This window comes from Bos indicus, chromosome 7, assembly GCF_029378745.1.
Source record: "Bos indicus isolate NIAB-ARS_2022 breed Sahiwal x Tharparkar chromosome 7, NIAB-ARS_B.indTharparkar_mat_pri_1.0, whole genome shotgun sequence".
Lineage (NCBI taxonomy): Eukaryota > Metazoa > Chordata > Mammalia > Artiodactyla > Bovidae > Bos > Bos indicus.
In genome coordinates, this window is record NC_091766.1 from 108,206,130 (window position 1) to 108,223,926 (window position 17,797).

The window sequence follows — 17,797 nt, forward strand, 5'->3', positions numbered from 1 at the left end:
GATGGTGAAAGTAAATCAAGAGTTTCAGAGATGTGTAGGTTCTATGGCCACACATGCACGCGGCGTGCTAAGGGGACCTTTCGGACATCCGTCTCCCTAGCGTTCACCTCCCCTCCTTCCTTATGCTCGCCTCTCCCCACTCCAGTCTGCGCAGCTCCGCCAGGGCGCTCAGACCCCGGATCAGGCCTGGCCAGTTCCAGCACCACGTCCTTCAGGCCACAGTGACAGGAAGAGTAACAGAAATGACCAAGCTGGCTGCGGTAATATCGAACCCCGGGGCTGTGGGGAGGCTACTGAAGAGACCTCTCCCGATTCTGACAAAATACAGGAGGTGGCTGCGGTAGCGACTGTGTCAGGCACCGCCTGGAGGAGCCAAAGGGTGATACACCCCATCCCCCTACAGACCGCACTCTGAACCGCACGCGGCATCCAGCATCCTGGCTCCGAGACCCTGTCTAGCCTGGATCCGTTTCTCCAGACCTCACTCTGAACCGCACACAGAATTCCGTGATCCTGTCTCTGAGATCCTGTCTAGTCTGGACCCGTTCCCCCGTCTTTCTTTGACTTTCCTGACCTTGAATCTTTGCAAGGTGACAGGTCAGCTGTCTTCGGAGGGTTCTCAACTTGGGTTTTCCTGACGTTGTCTTGTAGTTGGGTTCGCGTTGTGCGTTTTCAGTCGGGCTATCACAGCAGTTCTTCTGACGGCCACTTATCAGGGGGCACAGATCTCGACTGGTCTCCTGACGGATGGTGTCTGTTCACTTTGGCCCGTGGATGAGGTGGTATCTGCCAGATGTTTCCACTGCAAAGTCACCGTTCTCCCTTCTGCAGTAAGCATTTTATGGATAAGTACTCTGAAATTATGTAATTATACTATTTTTAATCAAACTCTCACTTCTTTGTTTCCTGATTGATAGTTTCCGATTTCCTTTAACGCGTTACAGTCTTTCACCAGTGTTACTTATTCTGATGCACAAATCATCCTCCATCTGCCAGTGGGAGCCACTTTTTGCATCTTTGTGACCATCAATCTCTGATCACTATCACTTCCTTTTCTGACTCAAGGTGTTTCAGGCTCATCTTGTACTTTCCCTAGCCCAGCCCTGAAATCAGCCATTTCTCCAGTAAGCCCTGGTCTCTTTTAGTGGCAGGCGGCTTTTCGAGACCAAGATCTGGGTATCAGGATCATCATTGCTTCTGGCATCTCACTGGACGAAGGCAGGCGATGTGTGTGTGTATGCGCGCACACACGAATGTACTGCCATCTGTACTTCTGCATCTGTGTATACGGAAAACCACGATTCCCACTGACATATCCAAACCCAATCAGCACCAGAGAGCTGATTCTACCTTTCTTCCTCTCCCCACTTGCAACTCCCTCCCCGAGAGGAAGAAAGTCTGGATTCCATATCATTGGTATATGCAGCTATCTATCAGCCTCCCTGGATGCAAGAAACCACTGGTCTCTGCAGCACCAGGGACACCCTGCCCTCTCTTCGTGGGCTCTGCTCAGACACAGGGCCGCCCCAGCGTGGACGCCCTCATAACCCAGCTTGGCCCGGCGCTTCCGGGCAGACACCCCTCAACCTGGGCTCGGACCGCCCTTCTCTGCAGGGCCCCCTCTGCTCCTGCGGGCCCTGCCCTGGGGTTTAGCACACCTGGCTCAGCGCTGAGATGCTCCCCCCTCACCAACTCCTTCAGCCCCCTGCCCTGGTTTGGCATATCTGCCTGAACCGGAGATGACCCCCCACTCCTGGGGGCCTCCACCTTGGGGTTTGGCATACCGGGCTCAGCACTGAGATGCCCCCCCCCACTCCTGGGGGCCCCTGCCCTGGTTTGGCACATCTGCCTGAGCCAGAGATGCCCCCCCTACTCTTGGGGGCCTCCACCCTGGGGTTTGGCACACTGGGCTCAGCGCTGAGGTGCACCCCCCCCACTCCCGGGGGCCCCCGCCCTGGGGTTTGGCACACGGGGCTCAGTGCTGAGATGCCCCCCCCATTCCTGGGGGCCTCCACCCCGGGGTTTGGCACACCGGGCTCAGTGCTGAGATGCACCCCCCTCACTCCTGGGGGCCCCCGTCCTGGTCTGGTGCACCTGGCTCAGCGCTGAGATGCCCCCCGCCAACTCCTGCAGCCCCCCGCCCTGGTTTGGCACATCTGCCTGAGCCGGAGATGCCCCCCCTACTCCTGGGGGCCTCCACCCCGGGGTTTGGCACACTGGGCTCAGCGCTGAGATGCACCCCTCTCACTCCTGGGGGCCCCCGCCCTGGTCTGGTGCAACGGGCTCAGCCGGAGATGCCCCCCACTCCTTGGATGCCACACCCACGTGGGCCTCAGGGACCCCCACCCTGGCTCCTGGGCCTTCCTCATTCTGCACAAACTGCAGTGCAGGGAGGAAAAAGGAAGACGGGAGCTTTTGATTTTTTAAAGGAAACTTTTAATGCTTTAAACAATCGCTTTCGTACTGAAAAGTGAACCATTCTTTTTGATTGGAAAGAAAGAAAGAGAAGGAAGTTTTGAGGGTTTCCAGTAGTGGTCTGGTCCTCTCTTAAGCTTCCTGCTGAAGGTAATGGATGAAGGGATGACGCATGGCTTTAAAGAAGCAATACATACATTGAGACACAAGAGACACGATGGGTTCAATCCCTGGGTCGGGAAGATCCCCTGGAGAAGGAAATGGCAACCCGCTCCAGTATTCTTGCCTGGGAAATCCCATGGACAGAGGAGCCTGGTGGGCTACAGTCCAATAGGCAGTGAAGACTCAGACACGGCTGAGCAGCATTCTTAAAGAATCAGATCCCAGCCTAACGTGTTTTTCCCCTTCACGGGCAAGGGAGACAACAGGCCTAGGCAATGACCAGCACTGGCCCAGCCTTGTGGGAGCCTCAGCCTGGTTCTTCAGCTAGCTGTACCTCACAGACGAGCCTGCAGAGGGCCTCCTGGGCCAGGGCTCTGGCTTCCTTGGCTGCCCTAGCAACTGGACCCTCAACCATATTTTTCCTTTGCTACAGGAGAGATCATGGTCTGGGAGGCTTCATAATTTATCTTCAAAGCTCTGAAAATAAATTTGGGCCTTGTATTCAGCATGCTACTTAATGGAACCCCTACTGTTTAGGCTGCTGCTACATCGCTTCAGTCGTGTCCGACTCTGTGCGACCCCATAGACGGCAGCCCACCAGGCTCTGCCATCTCTGGGATTCTCCAAGCAAGAACACTGGAGTGGGTTGCCATTTCCTTCTCCAATGCATGAAAGTGAAAAGTGAAAGTGAAGTCGTTCAGTCGTGTCCGACTCTTAGCGACCCCATAGATTACAGCCTACCAGGCTCCTCTGTCCATGGGGTTTTCCAGGCGAGAGTACTGTAGTGGGGTGCCATTTCCTTCTCCGGCTGTTTAGGAGAGTGGGTTATTAGTGATTTGATTAATATTCATGAATTCTGTGAAAATCCAGGTGATCATTTTATCCTGGACAGGAATTACAGATGATTATAAAGGAAAGCATGAGTGTTTTGAATAGCTCACACACACAGGCGGTGAGGGACGCTTGCACCCATGCACTGGGGGCTGTGGTTTAGCAGGACTAGGGGCCTGCTGACACCATGCGCTCCGCTGCACCCCAGGCTGCTCCACAGGTGGACATCACAGAGCCCACCCAAGAAACAGCGGTGAGGAGGGTGTTCACGCGAGAGCCCCGAATCCCCAGGAAAGCCCTCGCTGCTCTTAGAAAACATGCTTGCTCATGTTTTACGTTCCTGGAAAAGACTGGGGAAATTCTTGCCCCTACAGAAGACACCTTCCCATTCTGAGCTGAAACACTGGCGTGACTGGGCAGCACCTGCGGCTCTCAGCTCCTGCCTTGAGGAAAAATCACTCTTTGGGTGAGTCTCTGGAGGGTGAGAGCGTGCCCCTCGCCAGAGGAGCTCCTCCAGGGGCTCCCTGCAGGATGGGGGGGCAGCAGAGAACGGACTGCATCCTTGGTCTGAGGCCTGGAAGCCGTGGGCTCACGACTGCGTACTTCTGGGCACAGTAGCGAAATAAGGAACACTGAGACCACTTGGCCAGCCTTAGGGCTCTGGAGTCTCACGCTTGGTGTTTTCTTGAGATTAGGAATCAAAGTGAGCTGTGTCCTCAGTGGGCAGTCCTAACTGGAAGGCAGGCCTCAAAGCGGGGGAGAGCACACAGCAGTCCTATGACAGGACAGCGTGCGCAGAAGACAACATTCCAGTGAAAACTATCAAATTATAAATGAAAATTTCCAAAGGAAGGTCTGAGGATGACAACACTCTGTTCACTGAGTCTTTAAACACACACACACTTGCACGGCATAATTCCAGGGGATTCATTTTGCTTTAAGAGATAATACAGATCACAGAAATCCCTGTGTGCTTTTCCTTGAGGGTTTTTGCCTAAAAAATTACTTTGGTCTAAACTTTAGTGAATATGAGGATCACCCAGGAATTTGCTTACAATGCAAATTCCATAGCTCCATCCCCAAAGGCTGTTTTAAATGATACAAAAAGCATACTTTAAGAAACAACAAATTAGAGACAAAAGACCTAGGGTGTCACAGGAGACAAGGCTGCTTGGTGTGACTCAGGCATGACTCAGCCATGACTCAGCCGTGACTCAGGCTGCAGATTGCTGGGAGAAAGGCAATGGCTGAGTCTCCCTTGGAAATAAAGCACTTATTAAATTATATTAAAGTAACATCACTACAGTACATTTGGTTTTTCAAAAAGCAACAAGAAATATAATAATCCAATTACTCTAACATATTATTAATCACTTTATTCTCATTCTCTTTTCTGATCCAAATTTTCCTCAGGTATTACCACAAAATGCACATTTATAAAATAGTGTTGCCTCCTCTCCTCTCTATTTTATTTCACAGAAGTCTTATTCCATGTCTCCAGCTGGCCTCCCTAAAATAAGGGCAAAGTGCTCCATCTTGGTTTATTAATCGGTTTAATGACGATTTACTTTATCATGTCCTTCTTATATTCAGCGAACATGTAGTTTGCTTTCAATTTTGCTTTATTGAATACCTTTATTCCTATAACCCTTGACATTTTGAATTAATGCCCTTCTTTCTAGGCGTCTTGATTTTTAACCCATGAATACACCCTCCCGTCATCTTCCCCTCAGGTCAGGGCCCAGGCACAGGTTCAGCCTGTGGGCCTTCAGAGCATAGCAGCTGAGGGCTAGGAAGCCAAGAACTTTCAAAATCTACTGAAGGACATTAAGAAGGAAGGGGGTTTCTTTCTGTGCTATTGTCCAAGTCTCTGGAATAATCATAAAAACAAAACAAAAAAATTCCAGGCAGGGCTCAGAGAAGAGCTTATAAGCTTTGGGAATGGAAAGGAAGGAGAAAAATGAAACATAAAGTGCAACCTGAGGAGGTGGCTCAAGATGGCAACTCACCAAGATCCTGAACTCAACTCCTCCCACGGACATACCGGATCTACAGCCACGCGTGGAGCAATTTCCTCTGAAAAAGGTCTGAAAACTAGCTGAGCAACTCCTACATGTGTGGAAAGTGAGAAAAAGGCCACATTGAAGTGGGTCAGAGAGGCTGAGACAACAAACTCACCAGGAGGTGAGACACACCAGAACGTCTGCTCTGGTGGCCAGCGAGGTAAACCACTGACCAGGAGGTGAGATGCGCCAGAACGCCTGTTCTGGTGGCCAGCGAGGTCAACCACTGACCAGGAGGTGAGACGCGCCAGAACGCCTGCTCTGGTGGCCAGCGGGGTAAACCACTGACCAGGAGGTGAGACGCGCCAGAACGCCTGCTCTGGTGGCCAGCGAGGTCAACCGCTGCAGCACCACAGGACCCACATTTGCACAGTGTATTTGCATACTTCAAAGTTGCCGCCTGAAGGTGTGGCATCCAATCAGCCTGAATCCAGGTGCTGTGACTCCACCTCTCGGGACCCTGACAGGGCTTGGAACACCCTCAAAAACTGAGAGCTAGTAAAAAGTAAAATAAGCTACTTGGACAATCTCAAAGGTTCAAGGGACAGCCAAGAGCTAGGACAAGGGTGAATAAGGTTCATCTCTGACACAAGGCCACTCCTTCATGACTGGGAAAGGTGGCGGTTTCATCTACTACATAGAAACAAACACAGCCAAGAGAAATGAGAAAACACAGGAATGTGTTTCAAAGGAAGACTAAGATAAAATCTCAGGAAAAAAAAAAAAATTAAAAGGAGACAAGCAATCTGCCTGATAAAGAGTCCTAAGTCATGGTCATAAAGTTGTTCATTAAACTTGAAAGAAGAATGGATGAGCACAGTGAGAACTTCAACTGAGAGACAGAAAATATACGAAAGTACCAAACAGACATCACAGAGTGAAGAACACAACGACGGGGCGCAGAGACACAGTAGCGAGGGCTCAACAGAAGACCAGATGGAGCAGAATAAAGGATCGGTCAACCTGAAGACAGGGCAATGGAACTCACCCTATCAGAAGAGCAAAGAATTTTTTAAAAGTGAAGATAACTTAAGGGATTTATAGAACAACATCAAGCAGATGCTGTTGGAACAACACCAAACATTTGCTTTATAGGACTCCCTGTAAGAGAAGAGAAAGTAGTGAAGTCGCTCAGTCGTGTCCGACTCTTTGTGACCCCATGGACTATAGCCTACCAGGCTCCTCAGTGCATGGAATTTTCCAGAGAGTACTGGAGTGGGTTGCCATTTCTTTAATCACCTGAAGAAATAGTGGCTGAAAAGCTCCCTAATCTGGGGAAGGAAACAGACATCCAGATCCAGAAAGGCTAAAGACCCAAATAAGATGAACCCAACAAGGCCCAAAATACCTTATAACTAACATGTCAAAGGTTAAAGACAAGAAGAGAACCTAAAAGCTTCAAGAGGAAAGCAACTTGTTATGCACAAGGGAACTCCCATAAGACTGTTAGCAGATTTTTCAGCAGCAACTTTGCAGGCCAGAGGCATAACATTAATATATTTAAAGGGCTAAAAGTAAAACAGTTCTAACCGAGAATACTCTGTCTCACAAAGTTAATATTCAGAACTGAAGGACAGATAAAGCGTTTCAGACAAACAAAAGTTCATCATCACTAAACTGACCTTAAAAGAAATGTTAAAGTACTTCTCTAAGCTGAGAAGAAATTAATAACAAGAAAACGTGTGAGAGTATAAATCTGACCGGAAAGAGTAAATATATACTGAAGGTAGTAGATTAATCACTTATAAAGCTAATATAAAAATTAAAAGACAAAGTAACAAAAATAACTAAAACTATGGTTTCCCTGGTGGCTCAGCAATAAAGAATCCACCTGCAATGCAGGAGCTGCAGGTTCGATCCCTGGGTCGGGAATAAGCCCTGGAGGAGGGCATGGCAACTCACTCCAGTATTTCTGCCTGGAGAATCCCATGGACAGAGGAGCCTGTTGGGGTGTAGGCCACAGGGTCACAAAGAGTTGGACACGACTGAAGTGATAGCATACATGCACACAGTAGTTATTTAAAGGATATACAAAATGATAAAAACTTGACATCAAAAATACAAAGTGGGGTAGGGGAGGAGAACAATGTAGGGCTTTAGAACATGTTCAAACTTAAGTTGTTACCAACTTAAAATATTCCGTTATAAATACAGGTTGTTATATGTAAGCCTCATGGTAACCACAAAGCAAAAATATATAGTAAATGCACAAAACCTAATGAGAAAGGAAGCTGAGCACAGCACTAAAGAGAGTCATCAAACCAAAGCGGGAGCAAGAGAAGAAGAAAGCGCCAGAGAGCAACTGCAGAACAATCAGAAAACAATTCTGATCTGATCTGAAGTGTGTATCTATCATAAGCGTGGTGTCATCTGCATATCTGAGGTTATTGAGATTTCTCCTGGCAATCTTGATTCCAGTTTGTGCTTCTTCCAGCCCAGCATTTCTCATGATGTACTCTGCATAGATGTTAAATAAGCAGGGTGATGATATACAGCCTTGACGTACTCCATTTCCTATTTGGAACCAGTCTGTTGTTCCATGTCCAGTTCTAACTGTTACTTCCTGATCCGCATATAGGTTTCTCATGAGGCAGGTTAGGTGGTCTGGTATTCTCATCTCTTTCAGAATTTTCCACAGTTTATTGTGATCCATGGGCGCAGGAGGGCCTAGAGAAGCTACTCCACGTTCAAGGTCAGGAGGGGCGGCGGTGAGGAGATACCCCTCATCCAAGGTAAGGAGCAGTGGCTGCGCTTTGCTGGAGCAGCCGTGAAGAGATACCCCACATCCAAGGTAAGAGAAACCCAAGTAAGATGGTAGGTGTTGCAAGAGGGCATCAGAAGGCAGACACACTGAAACCACAATCACAGAAAACTAGTCAATCTAATCACACAGACCCACAGCCTTGTCTAACTCAATGAAACTAAGCCATGCCATGTGAGGCCACCCAAGACGGGCGGGTCATGGTGGAGAGGTCTGACAGAATGTGGTCCACTGGAGAAGGGAATGGCAAACCACTTCAGTATTCTTGCCTTGAGAACCCTATGAAAAGTATGAAAAGGCAAAAAGATAGGATACTAAAAGAGGAACTTCCCAGGTCAGTAGGTGTCCAACATGCTACTGGAGATCAGTGGAGAAATAACTCCAGAAAGAATGAATGGATAAAGCCAAAGCAAAAACAATACCCAGCTGTGGATGTGACTGGTGATGGAAGCAAGGCCTAATGCTGTAAAGAGCAATACTGCATAGGAACCTGGACTGTTAGATCCATGAATCAAGGCAAATTGGAAGTGGTCAAATAGGAGATGGCAAGAGTGAACGTCGATATTCTAGGAATCAGCGAACTAAAATGGACTGGAATGGGTGAATTTAACTCAGATGACCATTATATCTACTACTGCGGGCAGGAATCCCTCAGAAGAAATGGAGCAGCCATCATGGTCAACAAGAGAGTCCAAAATGCAGTACTTGGATGCAATCTCAAAAACGACAGAATGATCTCTGTTCATTTCCAAGGCAAACCATGCAATATCACAGTAATCCAAGTCTATGCCCAAACCAGTAATGCTGAAGAAGCTGAACGGTTCTATGAAGACCTACAAGACCTTTTAGAACTAACACCCCAAAAAGATGTCCTTTTCATTAGAGGGAACTGGAATACAAAAGGAGGAAGTCAAGAAACACCTGGAGGAATGGGCAAATTTTGCCTTGGAATACGGAATGAAGCAGGGCAAAGGCTAATAGAGTTTTGCCAAGAAAATGCACTGGTTATAGCAAACACCCTCTTCCAACAACACAAGAGAAAACTCTACATATGGACATCACCAGATGGTCAACACCAAAATCAGATTGATTATATTCTTTGCAGCCAAAGATGGAGAAGCTGTATACAGTCAACAAAAACAAGATGGGAGCTGACTGTGGCTCAGATCATGAGCTCCTTATTGCCAAATTCAGACTTAAATTGAAAAAAGTAGGGAAAACCACTAGACCATACAGGTATGACCTAAATCGAATCCCTTATAATTATACAGTGGAAGTGAGAAATAGATTTAGGGGACTAGATCTGATAGACAGAGTGCCTGATGAACTATGGATGGAGGTTCGTGACCTTGTACAGCAGACAGGGATCAAGACCATCCCCATGGAAAAGAAATGCAAAAAAGCAAAATGGCTGTCTGGGGAGGCCTTACAAATAGCTGTGAAAAGAAGAGAAGCAAAAAGCAAAGGAGAAAAGGAAAGATTAAACATCTGAATGCAGAGTTCCAAAGAATAGCAAGAAGAGATAAGAAAGCCGTCCTCAGCGATCAATGCAAATAGAAAACAACAGAATGGGAAAGACTAGAGATCTCTTCAAGAAAATTAGAGATACCAAGGAACATTTCATACAAAGATGACCTCGATAAAGGACAGAAATGGTATGGACCTAACAGAAGCAGAAGATATTAAGAAGAGGTGGCAAGAATACACAGAAGAACTGAACAAAAAAGATCTTCACGACCAAGATAATCACGATGGTATGATCGCTGACCTAGAGCCAGACATCTTGGAATGTGAAGTCAAGGGGGCCTTAGAAAGCATCACTACGAACAAAGCTAGTGGAGGTGATGGAATTCCAGTTGAGCTATTTCAAATCCTGAACGATGATGCTGTGAAAGTGCTGCACTCAATATGCCAGCAAATTTGGAAAACTCAGCAGTGGCCACAGGCCTGGAAAAGGTCAGTTTTCATTCCAATGCCAAAGAATGCTCAAAGCACCACACAATTGCACTCATCTCACACACTAGTAAAGTACTGCTCAAAATTCTCCAAGCCAGGCTTTAGCAATACGTGAACTGTGAACTTCCAGATGTTCAAGTTGGTTTTAGAAAAGGCAGAGGAACCAGAGATGAAATTGCCAACATCTGCTGGATCATCAAAAAAGCAAGAGAGTTCCAGAAAAACATCTATTTCTGCTTTATTGACTATGCCAAAGCCTTTGACTGTGTGGATCACAATAAACTGTGGAAAATTCTGAAAGAGATGGGAATACCAAACCACCTGACCTGCCTTTAGAGAAACCTATATGCAGGTCAGGAAGCAACAGTTAGAATTGGACATGGAACAACAGACTGGTTCCAAATAGGAAAAGGAGTATGTCAAGGCTGTATATTGTCACCCTGCTTCTTTAACTTCTATGCAGAGTACATCATGAGAAACGCTGGGCTGGAAGAAGCACAAGCTGGCATCAAGATTGCCGGGAGAAATATCAATAACCTCAGATATGCAGATGACACCACCCTTATGGCAGAAAGTGAAAAGGAACTCAAAAGCCTCTTGATGAAAGTGAAAGAGGAGAGTGAAAAGGTTGGCTTAAAGCTCAACATTCAGAAAACGAAGATCATGGCATCTGGTCCCATCACTTCATGGGAACTAGATGGGGAAACAGTGGAAACAGTGTCAGACTTTATTTTTTTTGGGCTCCAAAATCACTGCAGATGGTGACTGCAGCCATGAAATTAAAAGACGCTTACTCCTTGGAAGGAAAGTTATGACCAACCTAGATAGCATATTCAAAAGCAGAGACATTACTTTGCCAACAAAGGTCCGTCTAGTCAAGGCTATGGTTTTCCCAGTGGTCATGTATGGATGTGAGAGTTGGACTGTGAAGAAAGCTGAGTGCTGAAGAATTGATGCTTTTGAACTGTGGTGTTGAGGAAAGACTCTTGAGAGTCCCTTGGACTGCAAGGAGATCCAACCAGTCCATTCTAAAGGAGATCAGCCCTGGGTGTTCTTTGGAAGGAATGATGCTAAAGCTGAAACTCCAGTACTTTGGCCACCTCATGCGAAGAGTTGACTCATTGGAAAAGACTCTGATGGTGGGGGGTATTAGGAGCAGGAGGAAAAGGTGATGACAGAGGATGAGATGGCTGGTTGGCATCACCGACTCGATGGACGTGAGTTTGAGTGAACTCCAGGAGTTGGTGATAGACAGGGAGGGCTGGTGTGCTGTGATTCATGGGGTCGCAAAGAGTCGGACATGACTGAGCGACTGACTGAACTAAAGTGTGTATCTATCAATAATTACATTTTAAAATGCATTACATTCTGCAATCAAAAGACATAGACTGGCTGCATGGATTTAAAAGATAAAACCCATCTATATGCTGCCTATAAGAGACTCATATCACACGTAAGGACATACATAGACAAAGTGAAGAGACAGAAAAAGATATTCCATGAAAATGGAAAGCAACAGAAAGCTGAGTTGGCATACTTATATTTAACAAAATAGACTTTAAAACAAAGTCTGTAATCACAGACAAAGGTGGGCATTACATATTATAAAGGGGTTAAGCCAACAATGACTGACATTTGAAAATATTTATGCCTCCAACATAGGAGAGCTTAAATATATAAAGCAAATATTAATAGAGCTAAGGGAGAAATAGACAGCAATCCAATAATAATAAGGAACTTTAATACCCCACTTACATCAATGAGTAGGTATCAGCCTTAAATGACACAGTAGACATAATAGATATATACAGAATATTTCATCCAAAAGCAGCAGAACACAGTCTTCTCAAGTGCACAGGAGACTTTCTCCAGGACAGAGCACATGTTTGGTCACAAAACAAATCCTAATATATTTAAAGAGACTAAAATCATAACAAACATCTTTTCTGATCAAAATGATATGAAACCAGAAATCAATTACAAAACAAAACTGGAAATTCCACAAACATGTGGAGATTAAACAACATGATACTGAGCAACTAGTGTGTCAATGGAGAAATCAAAAGAGAAATAAAAAAACACCTTCAGAAAAAGGAAAACAGAAACACAACATACCAAAATTTATGGGATGCAGCAAAAGCAGTTCCAAAAGAGTTCATACTGGCAAGTATGTGCCTCAAAAATAAAAATAATCTCAAACAAACTTCACATCTCAAGTAACCAGGAAAAAGACAAAAAAGAATAAAATAGTAGAAGGAAGGAAATAACAGTGAAAATGAATGAAATAGGGACTAAAAAGAGAAAAGAAAAGATGAATTAAATTAAGAACTGGTTCTTTGAAAGATACAAAATTTTAGCTGGAGTCGTAAAAAAAAAAAGGATTCAATAAAGTCATATATGAAACAAGAGATGTTACAACAGACACCACAGATAAAGGATCACAAAGAGATATCTACAAATAATTATATGCCAACAGATTTGACAACATAGAAGAAATGGACAACTTCACAGAAACATGTAATCTTCCAAACTGAATTATGAAAAAATGGAAAACCTAAACAGACTAATTCAATTCAGTCGCTCAGTCGTGTCTGACTTTTGTGACCCCAGGGACTGGAGCACACCAGGCCTCTCTGTCCATCACCAACTCCCAGAGCTTACTCAGACTCATGTCCGTCAAGTCAGTGATGCCATCCAACCATCTCATCCTCTGACATCCCCTTCGCCTCCTGCCTTCAATCTTTCCAAGCATCAGGGTCTTTTCAAATGAATCAGTTATTTGCATCAGGTGACCAAAGCATCGGAGCTTCAGGTTCAGCATCAGTACTTCCAATGAATATTCAACTGATTTCCTTTAGGATGGACTGGTTGGATGTCCTTGCAGTCCAAGGGACTCTCAACAGCCTTCTCCAATATCACAGTTCAAAAGCATCAATTCTTTGGCACTCAGTTTTCTTTATGGTCCAGCTCTCACATCTATGCATGACTAATGGACAAACCATAGCTTTGACTAGACAGACCTTTGTTGGCAAAGTAATGTCTCTGTTTTTTAATATGCTGTCTACATTGGTCATAACTTTTCTTCCAAGGAGCAAGCATCTTAATTTCATGGCTGCAGTGACCATCTGCAGTGATTGTGGAGCCCAAAAAAATAAAGTCTCTCACTGTTCCTATTGTTTCCCCATCTATTTGCCATGATGTGATGCAACCAGATACCATGATCTTAGTGTTTTGAATGCTGAATTTTAAAACAGCTTTTTCACTCTTTCACTTTTTTCAATGCCAAGGTCCAGCCCCGGCTGATCCAGGGAGTTCGAAGGGGAGACGGCTTCACCGAGTTCACTGGATACAATAGCTTTATTTAAATATTCATCAAAGATATAAAGAGTAATAGAATTAGGATAGCTCAGTAGGAAAATTCAGTGGAGAAAAGAGGCTGAGTAGCTTGGTTTACGCGGAAAATCAATATAACCTGTGACATCAGGTTAGCTCTGACCACGGAGGCTGCAGGTGCCCTCTAGAATAGTGGAAGGTGCCCCACCTTAGGCACCTTCTCAAGTGGGTCTTAGAAGCCCAGGCAAATAAATGGTCGCAGAGGACCTCTGCGCTCCAGATGGAGACTCAGCCAGAAATTGAGAAAAAGAATGACATGGGGAGACCAAGCTTCGGTGAGCAAGGCCCGTAGCTTTATTTTCAACAGGGGCTTTTATACCCTAAGTTGCACATAGAGCATAATAGGGGATGTGAAATCATGCAAAGTCAGCAGTCTTTGATCCTTATTGAAACCAGGGTTTCTTTCCTGTGAATTTATTGTAAATGGTTTACGTGATGTACATCATCTTCTGGCCAGAAGGCCTATTAACATTTTATGACTCTTGACAAAGGTTTGTCAACCATAAGACTTATTTTCTCTAAGAGTAATTATTTTAAGTTTGGCACCATCCTCCAAAGGTGTTAGATAAAGTTGCATTCCTATAGGGCAGAGGTGCAGTGGGTTTACAACAAAGGAAAGAATTTATTACCTTAAGGGTCTACAGTTGCTAACACCAAGGCCACTACTTATTTTTTCTACATACCAACTTTGTTAATTAATACACATTCAAGGATGCAACACAGGGGATGTGGAAACTTGGCAGCAAGCATTGGCTCATCAATGGAATCTTTTACTAGTTTATTCTGACAGTTTCTAACTCTCTGAGAGGCTCTAAGCTATTTGAATATCTTAAGCTTCCCGTGCCTCTCGAGGCTGAGAGACTGTAAACAATCGTATGCATAGCTGTAGGAGTCCGGGTAAACTTGTCAGGCCAGTTACAGAGCTATCTGAAGGGTTTGGATTTTAACACTCCTAATGCCCAGGAACTTATTAACTGGAGCTGTAAGTTAACTCTTTATCAGAGAGAGCAAGATGGTGGTGGGGGACAGCCCCCAGTAAAGTCAGAGGTGAGAGCACAAAGCAGTAAAGTAGGCAGATTCTGGTTTTTGGGGGTAGATGCTCGAGAATATCCAGGGGACTCCTGAGGCTCGATCCCGCCTTTGCGTATGCCGAGCCTCCTTCCTCATGACCTTTGCCATGGGCGGAGCTCCTCCAGCTGGCTCCCGACACTTCAAGATCTTTAGTTCCTCTTCACTTTCTGCCATAAGGGTGGTGTCATCTGCTATCTGAGGTTATTGATATTTCTCCCTGCAATCTTGATTCCAGTTTGTGCTTCATCCAGCCCAGCGTTTCTCATGATGTACTCTGCATATAAGTTAAATAAGCAGGGTGACAATGTACAACCTTGACATACTCCTTTCCTGATTTGGAACCAGTCCGATGTTTCAAGTCTGGTTCTAACTGTTGCTTCTTGACCGGCAAACAGATTGCCCAGGAGGCAGGTCAGGTGGTCTGGTATTTCCGTCTCTTGAAGAATTTTCCACAGTTTATTGTGATCCACACAGTCAAAGGCTTTAGCAAAGTCAATGAAGCAGATGTAGATGTTTTTCTAGAATTCCCTTGCTTTTTCTATGATCCAATGCATGTTGGCAATTTCATCTCTAGTTCTTCTGCCTTTTCTAAATCCAGCTTGAACATCTGGAAGTTCTTGGTTCACGAACTGTTGAAGCCTGACTTGGAGAATTTTGAGCATTACTTTGCTAGCGTGTGAGATGATTGCAATTGTGCAGTAGTTTGAACATTCTTTGGCATTGCCTTTTTTTGGGATTGGAATGAAAACTGACCTTTTCCAGTCCTGTGGCCACTGCTGTTTTCCAGATTTGCTGCCATATTGAATGTAGCACTTTCACAGCATCATCTTTTTGGACTTGAAATAGTTTAGCTGGAATTCTATCACCTCCACTAGCTTTGTTTGTAGTGATGCTTCCTAAGGCCCACTTGACTTCATACTCCAGTATGCCTGGCTCTAGGTGAGTGATCACACCATTGTGGTTATCTGGGTCATTAGGACCTTTTTTGTATAGTTCTTCTGTGTATTCCTGCCACCTCTTATTAGTATCTTCTGCTTCTGTTAGGTTCATACCCTTTATGTCCTTTATTGTGCCCAGTTTTGAGTGAAATGTTCCCCTGGTATCTCTAATTTTCTTGAAGAGATCTCCAGTCTTTTCCATTCTACTGTTTCCCTCTATTTCTTTGCACTGATCACTGAGGAAGGCTTTCTTATCTCTCCTTGCTATTCTTTGGAACTCTGCATTCAAATGGGTATATCTCTCCTTTCCTCATTTACCTTTCACTTCTCTTCTTTTCTCAGCTATTTGTAAGTCCTCCTAAGACAAGCATTTTGACTTTTTGCATTTCTTATTCTTGGGGATGGTTTTGATCACTGCCTCCAGTTCAATGTTATACACCTCCATCCATAGTTCTTCAGGCACTGTATCATATCTAATCCCTTGAATCTATTTGTTACTTCCACTGTATAACCATAGGGATTTAATTTAATGGTCTCATGGTTTTCCCTACTTTCTTCAATTTAAGTCTGAATTTGGTAATAAAGAGTTCATGATCTGAGCCACAGTCAGCTCCTGGCCTTGTTTTTGCTGACTGTGTAGAGCGTCTCCATCTTTGACTGCAGAGCATATAATCAGTCTGATTTCAGTACTGACCATCTGGTGACGTCCATGTGTAGAGCTCTCTTGTGCTGTTGGAAGAGAGTATTTGCTATGACCAGTGCATTCTCTTGGCAAAACTTCATTAGCCTTTGCCTTGCTTCATTCTGTACTCCAAGGCCAAATTTGCCTGTTATTCCAGGTATTTGTTAGATCATGGCATCTGGTCCCATCACTTCATGGCAAATAGATGGGGAAACAGTGGAAACAGCATCAGACTTTATTTTTCTGGACTCCAAAATCACTGCAGATGGTGATTGCAGCCATGAAATTAAAAGACACTTACTCCTTGGAAGGAAAGTTATGAACAACCTAGACAGCATATTGAAAAGCAGAGACATTACTTTGTCAACAAAGGTCCATCTAGTCAAGGCTATGGTTTTCCCAGTGGTCATGTATGGATGTGAGAGTTGGACTATAAAGACAGCTGAGCGCCAAAGAATTGATGCTTTTGAACTGTGATGTTGGAGAAGACTCTTGAGAGTCCCTTGGACTGCAAGGAGATCCAACCAGTCCATCCTAAAGGAAATCAGTCCTGAATATTCATTGGAAGGACTGATGCTGAAGCTGAAGCTCTAATACTTTGGCCACCTGATGTGGAGAGCTGACTCATTTGAAAGACCCTGAGGCTGGGAAAGATTGAGGGCAGGAGGAGAAGGGGATGACAGAGGATGAGATGGTTGGATGGCATCACCGACTCAATGGACATGGGTATGGGTGGACTCCGGGAGTTGGTGATGGACAAGGGAGGCCTGGTGTGCTGTGGTTCATGGGGTCACAAAGAGTCAGACACAACTGAGTGACTGAACTGAACCGAACCAGTATTTCTTGACTTCCTACTTTTGCATTCCAGTCCCCTATGATGAAAAGGACATCTTTTTTGGGGTGTTAGTTCTAGAAGGTCTTATAGGTTTTCAGAGAACCATTCAACTTCAGCTTCTTCAGCATTACTGATCAGGGCATAGACTTGGATTACCGTGATATTGAATTAGCACCTTTGTTACTAATAAAGGTAAGATGGAAGAATGGCTTTATTCTTAGAGAAAACACTTTTCTCCAAGACATTTCCTAAGGTGTGAAGAGCTCTGAAAATACCTTTGTTGGGCCCTTGTCTATATAAATAACTGATTAAAAAATACATTATAAAACTCAAGGGCCCATGTAGGGTATTGTGATTCATCAATCAAGATTTAGCACCAATAATGAGAAAAGGTGGTGTACTTACGTATTTGTTTATGATCCATCAGCACCTGTGAAGGTTTTTCATGCTATGTAGGAACCATTTCTTCCCGTCCAGGTCCAGAAACCCTTTATTCATGTTCTTTACTATCATATTGGCTAATTTCATGTTTCCCACCGTGAGGAAATGTTAGCAGCAGCGTAACTCACGACGCCACGGCTATCAGAACCGGCTTGCACTGACGTAACACAGGTCTTCTTGCCTCTGCAGGCTCCTCCTCCCGTTTACTGAACGCTGGTTACAGCATCACTCCTGACGTGGGCTGGATGC